The sequence below is a fragment of the Carlito syrichta genome, unplaced genomic scaffold (genome assembly GCF_000164805.1).
Source record: "Carlito syrichta isolate Samal-C Ts95f unplaced genomic scaffold, Tarsius_syrichta-2.0.1 Scaffold308124, whole genome shotgun sequence".
Taxonomy (NCBI): domain Eukaryota; kingdom Metazoa; phylum Chordata; class Mammalia; order Primates; family Tarsiidae; genus Carlito; species Carlito syrichta.
Window position 1 is genome coordinate 210,655 of NW_007252220.1, and position 10,469 is coordinate 221,123.

The window sequence follows — 10,469 nt, forward strand, 5'->3', positions numbered from 1 at the left end:
CCCATGCCACAATCAGTGAACATTGTGATTTGCAAGTAGTTTCTGAATCCTAGCTCCCCATCCTCCACCTTATTCGACTCTCAAAACTACAAGAGACAGCAAAGTTTCCCACCCAGAGCCCTGATTCAAAATAGAACAAATTCAGAGAATTGATCAGGGAAGAATAGAGAACTGAGCAAACATCAGGATTGAAAGCCTCTCCCTTTGCCACTGAATAACGACTAAAGAAAAAAGAAAGAGAACTGTCACAAATAAGGAAAACTCAACAGAAAAACACAGGTAATTCCCAGTGTAACAAAGAGAAAATGCCTGAAAAATCAGACCTCAGAGCCCAAACAATGGATGTCACCAATGAATGGCCCCCAAATAAAACAGGGATTAGGGAATGGATGGAAAGAGTGAATAAGACACAAGAAAGACAAGATGAAACACTGAAAGAATTTGTAACAGAGATTTTGGACATAAAAAGTTTCATCCAGAAAATACATAACAATATGACAAGTATGGAAAGCAGAATTAATAAAGCAGAAGAAAAAAATCTCAGAATTTGAAGACCAAAACATGGAATTACCCAATCTGTAAAAAAAAGTAGAAAGAAAACTCAAAAAGAAACAGCAAAGCCTCCAAGAGATGTGTGATAATATCAACAGATGAAACCTACACCTGAAGAAAGGGAAATGGAGAAAACCTTGGAGCAAGTATTCAGGAGATTATCCAAGAAAACTTTTCCCATCTCATCAGAGATGTGACTATCCAAAGACAAGAGATACAAAGAACTCCTGCAAGACATCAAATGAAAATAACAACCCCTAGACACATATTAATTTGCCTACACAAAGTAGATACAAAAGAAAAAGACCTAAAGGAAGCAAGAGAGAAACGTCAGACTACCTACTGTGGAAAAACAATCAAAATAGAATCAGACCTATCAGCAGAAACAGTAAAAGTGAGAAGGGACTGGAGTCCAATATTCAAAGGCCTCAAAGATAAGCAATTTCAACCAAGAATTTCCTACCCAGCCAAGCTCAGCTTCATCAGTGACAGAGAATTTAAATTCTTCCCAGACATCCAATCCATAAAAGATTATGCAGTTTCCAGATCAGAGCTACAGGAGATGCTTTAAAAGGTATTAAGCACAGAATTAAGAAAAAAAAAGACTGAGCACTTCCCAAGAGAACACAGAATCAACAGAGAATACACTGTGACTGCAAATTTGAAAACACAAACATACATCAACTCAAAAGTTAAAAAAAAACAAAGAAAAAACTTCATAAGAACCCCACAATGGGGATAAACAATCACATGTCAATGATCAGCCTAAAAGAAATGGACTAAAAGCACCACTGAAAAGACACGGAATGGTAAACTGGATAAAAAACCATGACCTCATAATTTGCTGCATCCAAGAAACTAATCTCACCACAAAGGATGCAAACAGACTCAAAGTTAGAGGACGGAAAATGAATTCCCAGGTGAATCAATCACAAAAGAAGGTAGGAGTTGTGATCTTACTATCAGAAAAAAAATCTTTAAGCTATCAAGAATTTAAAAGGAAAAAAAGGACACTACATAATGATAAAAGGTTTAATCCATCAATAAGAAATATTCATCAAAACATATATTCACCTAACACAAGAGCACCAGCTTTTTTTTTTTTTTCCTTTCTTCGTTACAAAGATGTGGGGTACAATTCAGGGTTAGGTATACAAACGTTGATTATGCAGGTACCCTTGTTGATGAGGTATGCCCCTTCCTCCCCAAGCAGTTTCCCCCAACTGCCAATCCCACCTCCCCTCCCCTGACAGTTTCCCACTACTGCCAATAGTATAATTTTTCTAGGTCCAGTTATGAGTGAGAACATATGGTACTCAGTTCTTTGTTTCTGTGATAGATCACTGAGTATGATCAACTCAAAATCCATCCAAGTTACAGTGAAATCCATATGTTTGTCCTTCTTTATGGCTGCATAATATACTATTGTGTATATGTATCACATTTTTTATGCAGTTCAGCTTCGATGGGCTACATGGTTGGTTCCATGTTTTTGTTATTGTGAATAGAGCTGCAACAAACATACATGTGAAGGTATTTTTTTTTGTAGAATGATTTGAGTTCCTCCGGATATATTCCCAATAGGGGAATTGCTGGGTCATATGGAAGGTCAATTTCTAGTTCTTTGAGAAATCTCCACACTGTCTTCCAAAGAGGTTGCAGTAGTTTGCATTCCCACCAGCAGTGTAGAAGCATTCCTTTTTCTCTACATCCTCACCAGCATCTGTTGTTTGTTTTATTAATGATGGGATTAGGTGGTATGTAAATGTGGTTTTGATTTGCATTTCTCTGATGATGAGTGAGGCTGAACACTTTTTCATGTGTCTGTTGACTGCCTGTATATCTTCTTTTGAGAAGTAGACACTTCTCAATGTCTTTTGCCCACTTTTTAATAGGGCTGTTTGTTTTTTTCCTTTTGGCACTTTTGACTTCCTTGTAGATCCTAGATGTTAGGCCTTTGCCAGATATACAGTTGGCAAACATTTTTTCCCATTCTGTGGGCTGTCTCCCTGCTCTCTTGATGGCTTCTTTTGCTTTGCAGAAGCTCATTAGTTTGATGAGGTCCCACTTGTCTATCTTATTTCTTAAGGTACAGACATTTAGGGTTCTGAATAGGAATTGGTTGCCAGTTCCAATCTCCATAGGGTGTCTCCTGCATTTTCTAAGATTCTAATAGTTCGAGGTTTTACATTTAGGTCTTTGATCCATTTAGAGTTAAATTTTGTGTATGGTGATAGGTAGGAGTCCTGTTTCAATCTTCTGTATGTGATCTGCCAGCTTTCCCAGCACCATTTACTGAATAGGTTCTCTTCTCCCCAGTGGTTGTTGTTGGAGGCTTTGTCAAAGATGAGTTGGTTGAGAAATTGAGGCTTAGGAGCACCAGCTTTTATAAAGCAACTACTAATTAAACTAAAAAAAGATATTGACTCTAACACTATTTGATCTGAGAACTTAAATACTCCCACTAACAATCCTAGATAGATCATTGAGGCAAAAAATCAACAAAAGATTTGGAATCTGAACTTGACACTTGACCAGATGGACTTAATAGATACCCTAGAACAGTCCACCCAACAACCACAGAATATACATTCTACTCATCACCACATGGAACATACTCCAAGATAAATCACATCCTCGGCCATAAATCAAGCATAAAAAAATTTAATAAGATCAAAATACTGCCATGCACCTTCTCAGACCACAGTGGAATAAAAATAAATATCAACACCAACAAAATTCCCCCCAAAACCACAAAGACACGGACACAAAACAGCATGATGCTGAACAACTACTGGGTAACACAGAAATCAAAACAGAAACTAAAAGATTCCTAGAAACAAATGAAAATGAAGAAACATCTTACTAAAACCTCTGGGATGCTATGAAAACTGTTCTAGGAGGGGAATTTACATGTCTATGAACACACATCAAGAAAATACAAAGATCACAAGTTAACAGCCTAACAAACCACCTATGGGAGCTGGAAACACAAGACCACCAAAACCCTAACTTTAGCAGAAGAATCCAAAGCACCAAAGTAAAAGCCTAAATATGGGACATAGAAGACAAAAATATCATAGAAAAAAATCAACAAAACAAAAAGCTGGTACGTAGGGAAAATAAAGAAGATTGATGGAGCGCTAGCCAGAATGAACAAGAAAAAGAGAGAAAAAGCCCAAATAAACACAATCAGAAATGCAAAAGATTAAATCACAACTGACCCCGAAGAAATACAAAAGATTATCAGAGATTACTGTGCACACCTATTTAGAAACAAACTTGATAACTTAAATGAAATGGAGGACTTTCTTACATCACACAACCTCCCCAGGTTGAAACAAGAAGGCATTGAGACACTAAATAGATCAATAACAACCCAGGAAATTGACTCCATCAAAAGAAAATTACCTACAAAAAAAAAAAACAACAACAACAACCCTGGACCAGAAGGCTTTCCAGCAGAATTCTACAAAACGTTCAAGGAGGAGCAGATACCAATCCTATTGAAAGTATTCCAGGCAACTGAGAAAGATGGAATTCTCCCCAAATCATTTTATGAAGCTAACATCATACTAGTACCCAAACCAGGTAAAGAGCCAACAAAAAAGAGAACTACCTTTCAATATTCCTAGTGAACATATAAGCAAAAATTTTCAACAAGATTCTAGCAAATCAGATCCAGCAACACATCTCAAAAATCATTCACCATGACCAAGTTGGCTTCATCTCCAGAATGCAGGACTGTTCAACATCTGCAAGACCATAAATGTAATCAAATACATCAACTGATGTAAAAACAAGAACCACATGATTACATAATTAGATGTAGAAAAAGCTTTTGATAAAATTCAACATCCCCTCTTGATAAAAACTCTCGTACACCTAGGCATAGAAGAAACACACCTCAAAATAATAAGTACTATCTACAATAAACCTACAGCCAGCATGTTGCTAAATGGATAGAAACTGGAAGCATTTCCCCTGAAAACCTGAACAGATAAGGCTGCCCACTCCTAGCCCTCTTGTTCAACATTGTGTTGGAAGTCCTAGCCAGAGCAATTAGACAAAAAAAAAAGAAAGAAAGAAAGAAAGAAAATCAGGGGTATCCAAATAGGAAAAGAGGAAGTTAAGTTATCCCTCTTTGCTGACAGTATGATCTTATACCTCAAAAATCCAAGAGAATCTGTCAAAATCCTCTTTTCACTGATAAAGGGACTTTGTCAAAGTCTCAGAGTACAAAATAAGCATGCAAAAGACAGTTGTATTCTTATACACCAACAACAAACAAGCAGAGAACCAAATAAAAGGTACATCCCATTCAAAATAATCATAAAAAATGAAATACTTCAGCATCTTCCTAACCAGAGAAGTGAAAGACCTTACAATGAAAACTACAAAACACTTCTCAAAGAAATCCAAGAAGACACAAACAAGTGGAAAAATATTCCATGCTCATGGATAGGAAGAATCAACATTATTAAGATGTCCATCCTATCCAAAGCCATCTACAGATTCAGCGCAATACCCATTAAGTTACCAACATCATTCTTCTCAGACCTGGAAATGACAATACAGAAATTCATATGGAAACATAAATGACCAATAATAGACAAAACAATCCTCAGCAAAAGAAACATAAAGCAGGAGGCACCATCACACTTCCAGACTTTAGACTTTACTGTAAGGCTACAATAATCAAAACAGGCTGGTATTGGTAAAAGAACAAGCATATGAACCAGTGGAACAGAATAGAGATTCTGGAAGCGAAACCTCAATTTCTCAACCAATTCATCTTCAACAAAGCCTCCAACAACAACCACTGGGGAGAGGAGAACGTATTGAGCAATTGGTGTTGGAAAAACTGGTTGATCACATGCAAAAGATTGAAACAGGGTCCCTACCTATCACCCTGCACAAAAATCAACTCTAAATGGATCAAAGAGCTAAATGTAAAACCTCAAACATTAAGAATCTTAGAAAACACATGAGACACCCTTACAGAAATCATAGTAGGTAACCAATTCCTGATCCAGGTGTTCATGCCATAAGCGATAAGATAGACAAGTAAGACCTGATTAAACTGAAAAGCTTCTGCAAAGCAAAAAAAAAAACTATCAAGAGAGTGGGGAGACAACCCACAGAATGGGAAAAAATATTTGCCAACTGTATATCTGACAAAGGCCTAACATCCAAGATCTATAAGGAACTCAAACATGCCAAAAGGATAAAAACAAACAGCCTCATTAAAAAGTGGGCAAAAGACATGAATAGACACTTCTCAAAAAAACATATATGGGCAGCTAACAGACACATGAAAAATGCTCAGCCCCTTTACTCTTCAGAGAAATGCAAATCAAAACCACATTTGGATACCACCTAACCCCAGTCAAAATAACCATCATTAATAAACCAAACAACAACAGACACTGACAAGGATGTGGAGAAAGGGAACGCTTCTATGCTGCTGGTGGTAATGCAAACTAGTTCAACCTCTATGGAAAACAGTGTGGCAATTTCTAAAAGAACTAGAAATGGACCTTCCATATAACCCAGCAATCCCTCTACTGGGAACTCAAATCATTCTACAAAAAAGATACCTGCACACACATTTATTGCAGCTCTGTTCACAATAGCAAAAACTGGAACCAGGTGTGCTGCCCATCTAAAGTAGACTGAGTTTAAAAAATGTGATACATATACATGATGGAATATTACGCACCCATAAAGAAGGACAAATATTGGATTTCTCATTAACTTGGATGGATTTAGAATCTGTAATACTCAGTGATCTATCACAGAAACAAAGAACAGAGTACCATATGTTCTCACTCATAAGCAGATCCTGAACAATTATCAAAATAGTACAAGAAAGGGATTGGCAATAGTGGGAAACTGCCAGGGGAGGGAGGACACAACATCAATAAGAGTACCTGATCGCAAACCAGGCAAAGTGGGAACCAAAGGGAGGCCCAAACTTTACCTGCATGATATCCACTTGAATACCTAATCCTGAATTGTACCCCACACCTTTAAAATAAAAAATAATAAAATAAAATAAATGTTGAAATAAAAAATAGCAGATTATATCTACTGTAAAGGGTATCATTTGTGAACAAATTTCCAGAAATTTTTCCCTGCTGAATCACCAAACTATGCAGTATACTGGCAAACTGACCACTGGGAAGTGGTAAACTTTGATCATCTAATACTTAGAAAGATTTTTGGCTATTATAAATAGAATACAGCAGCTGCATGCTACTGATACCAAAGTGTGCTGTGTATAGAAACAACCTGTTTCTGATGGGAATAAGGTGGTAGGTATCACAACGTGGGCTCAAATTCCCATGGTAAATGACTCCACCTTAAGACTAGGAAGGTTGGGGGGGCACTTTACTCTGTATGACTCAGAGTAAATTACATCTCAGTGTGACTACTACCCATGTAACCTTAGTTATTAGTCATCATTACCTACTTGTGGAATGAAACAGAATGGTACTATAACCATTGTGTGATAGGGTGTAACATTAGCACAACTGGTAAAATTCAATTGTCTTATGTAATTAAGTTATATAATACAGATATTGATAATTATATGTGTTGGGAAATTTAATTAAAACTTCCTCAGGATCTGAAACCAATGGAAAATGACTGGCCTGAGGAAGAACTAGATCTAGTTAACCATCAGCTAATTAATATGCTAAATAGTTTTACGTAAGTTTACCATAAAGTACAAATAACAGTAGAACAATGGAAGAAGCAATCAAATTAATACAAAGATATGGAGATGTATACAATGACTTTATAGGATGAATGAATTTCTTCAAATCTATCCCTATCTTGTACTAGTTCCTCCAAATGTTGGACATACCCATACTAATACTACTATATCTATTGTAAAATAAAATCGTTTTCATTTACAAGAGCCTGAGCCTAAGTCCATGAATGTAGACTGTGCAGGGAAGAGTTGACTTTTCAGGTCTGGTTTACTCAAACCTTGTACCTTCCCAGCAGGGTCTGTTTTCACAAAAGGCCCTTGTCCACCTACTAGGAACTGAAGTCTTAGAATGTTCTAATTGATAACTGTTTTTAATGCTTGGAGCTTTTACCTACACTGTATCAATTTGTCTAGATAGTCTAGGTAAACAATATGATTTATGGGGAATACCTGCTTTCCTTCTGGTAGTCTATTTTGGTAACTGCAATCAACTATGCAGGTACCATGTGCCTGTGACCAAACACTACCAAAAACTCTGGAATCTTAGGCTCAACTGAGCTTTCTTGCGACCATGTGTTGCTGCAATTTGTAGAGAGGGGAATTAAGTGAATTCTATGCAACTCCACTGGAAAAGGTGTCTTGGAAGTTTGTTTGTCTGGTTTCCTCCAGACTTTGCAACATGTGCCTGCCCCCTTTACCGATTTTTGCCTTGCATCTTTTTGCTGTAATAAACCACAACTACAAATATGATGATTTCTGTATCCTATGAGTCCTGGAGGTAGTCTTGGGAACCCCTGACATAGGTACACCAGAAATATTTAATTAACATAAAAGAAGGCAGTAATGGAAACAGAAGACATATGACAGCTGTAAATGACAGCAAAATGACAGCTGTAAACCCTCCTTATCAGTAGTTACAATGGAAGAATAATAGCAGACTTCTCATCAAAGAAAGGTAAGAAAGACATTCTAGCAACATTTTTAAAGAAGAAAAAAGTTGCCAACCTAGAATTCTATAACAGTGAAATGTTATATATGAAGGGTACAAGTTAAATAGTTTTTTCAGACATACAAAAGTTGAAATAATTCATTACTGGGAGATGTGCACCACAAGAAATAGAAAGTCCTTCAGGTAGAAGGAAAATAATACTTGATGGAAATCTGGATCTACATGAAGAAATGAAAAATACCCAAAATGGTAAATATGTGGGTAAATAAAAATAACCTTTTTTCTTATTCATTTGTAAAGTTCTTTAAAAGATGAGTGTTGAAAGAAAAAAATAACAATGTATTATGAGTTTTAACAAGTGCAGAAGTAAAACGTATGATAATAATGGCACAAAGGCTTGGGAGTAGGGAATAGACGTTCTTATGTTTAAGTTCCTATGCTTGAACTGTGATAATGTTAAAGGTGTGTACTATAAACCCTAAAGGAAGCACCAGAAGAACAAAACAGTATATCTAATATCATCAAAAGAGATAAAATGAATTTATAAATAATACTGAATCCAAAGAAGTAAATAAAGAACAAATAAAAAGCAAATAGCAAGATGGTATCTTTAAAACTAGTCATATCAATAATCATATTAAATGAGAATGGTTTAAACATCTCAATTAAAAGGCAGCAGCTGAGGGAGATGGCTTCTGCCTACAATCCTAGCATTTTGGGAGGCCAAAGAGGAGGATTGCTTGAGCCCAAGAGTTGAAGACCAGCCTAGGCAACATAATGAGACCTTGTCTCTACAAAAAATTTTTAAAATAACCAGGTGTGGTGGTACACACCTGTAGTCCAAGCTATCCGGGAGGCTGAGGTGGACTGCTTTATCCCAGGAGGTCAAGCTTGTAGTAAGTTGCGACGGTGTCACTGCATTCCAGCTTGGATGACAGAGTGAGACTCTGACTCAAAAAATAAATAAAAATTTAAAAGGCAGATACTGCCACACTGTATTTTTAAAAAAGCATGACCCAACTTTAGGCTGCCTATAAGAAACCCTTTATATTTTATTAAATATAAAAACAAGTCAAGTGTGGCGGCACGTGCTTGTAGTGCTAACTACTCAGGAGGCTGAGGCAAGAAGACTGTCTGAGCCCAGGAGTTCAAGTCCAGCCTGTGTAACATAACAAGACCCCATCTCTAAAAATAAAAATTTAAAAATGTCTAATAAAAACTATATGAAAACACAAGTAGGTTAAAAATAAATAGATGGAAAAAGACATGCCATGTCAATACTATTCAACAGAAAGCTGGAATATTTATATTAACATCAGAAGAAAGTAGATTTCAGAACAAAGAATAATGACAAGGATAAAAGGGGACATTTCTGGCCAGGAACAATGGCTTAAGCTTGTAATTGCAGTACTTTGGGAGGCTGAGGTGGGAGAAACACAATATTTACACTTGAGCCCAGGAGTTTGAGACCAGCCTGGGCAAAAGAGTGAGACCTCCATCTCTACAAAACAATTTTTTTAAAAAATTAGCCAGGCATGGCGGTACATGCCCATGGTTCCAGCTACCCAGGAGGCTGAGGCAGAAGGACTACTTGAGCTCAAGAGTTCAAGGTTGCAGGGAGCCATGATAATGGCTCTGAACTCCAGCCTGGATGACAGAGCAAGACTCTGTCTTTTAAAAAATGGGGGTTGAGGGGGGACATTTCATAATAAAGGGTCAATCTATCAAGAGAACATAATGATTCTAAAAGTTTATATACCTTAACAGCAGAGTTTCAAAATACATGAAGCAAAAATTGATAAAACAGAAAGAAGAAACAGGCAAGTCCAAAGTTTTAGTCCAAGATTTCAATACTCTTCTCCCAATAATTAATAGAAAAAGTAGACAGAAAATCACTAAAGAAATAGAAGACTTGAACAACAGTGTCAACCAGTATTGACATTAATAGAACACTCTATCCAAAAACAGAAGGATATAAATACTTTTCAAGCACACATGGAATATTTACCAAAAGTGACTATTTGGGGCCATTAATTCTCAATAAAGTTAAAGGGATTCATATAATATGAAGTATATTTTCTGACCACAATGGAATTAAATTAGGAAGCAATAATAGAAAGAAATCTGGAAAATCCTATAAATACTTGGAAATTAAATGACACACTTTTAAATAACCCTGGGTCAAAGAAGAAATGAAAAAGAAAATGACAAAGTATTATGATCTAAATGCAGATGAAAACACAATATATC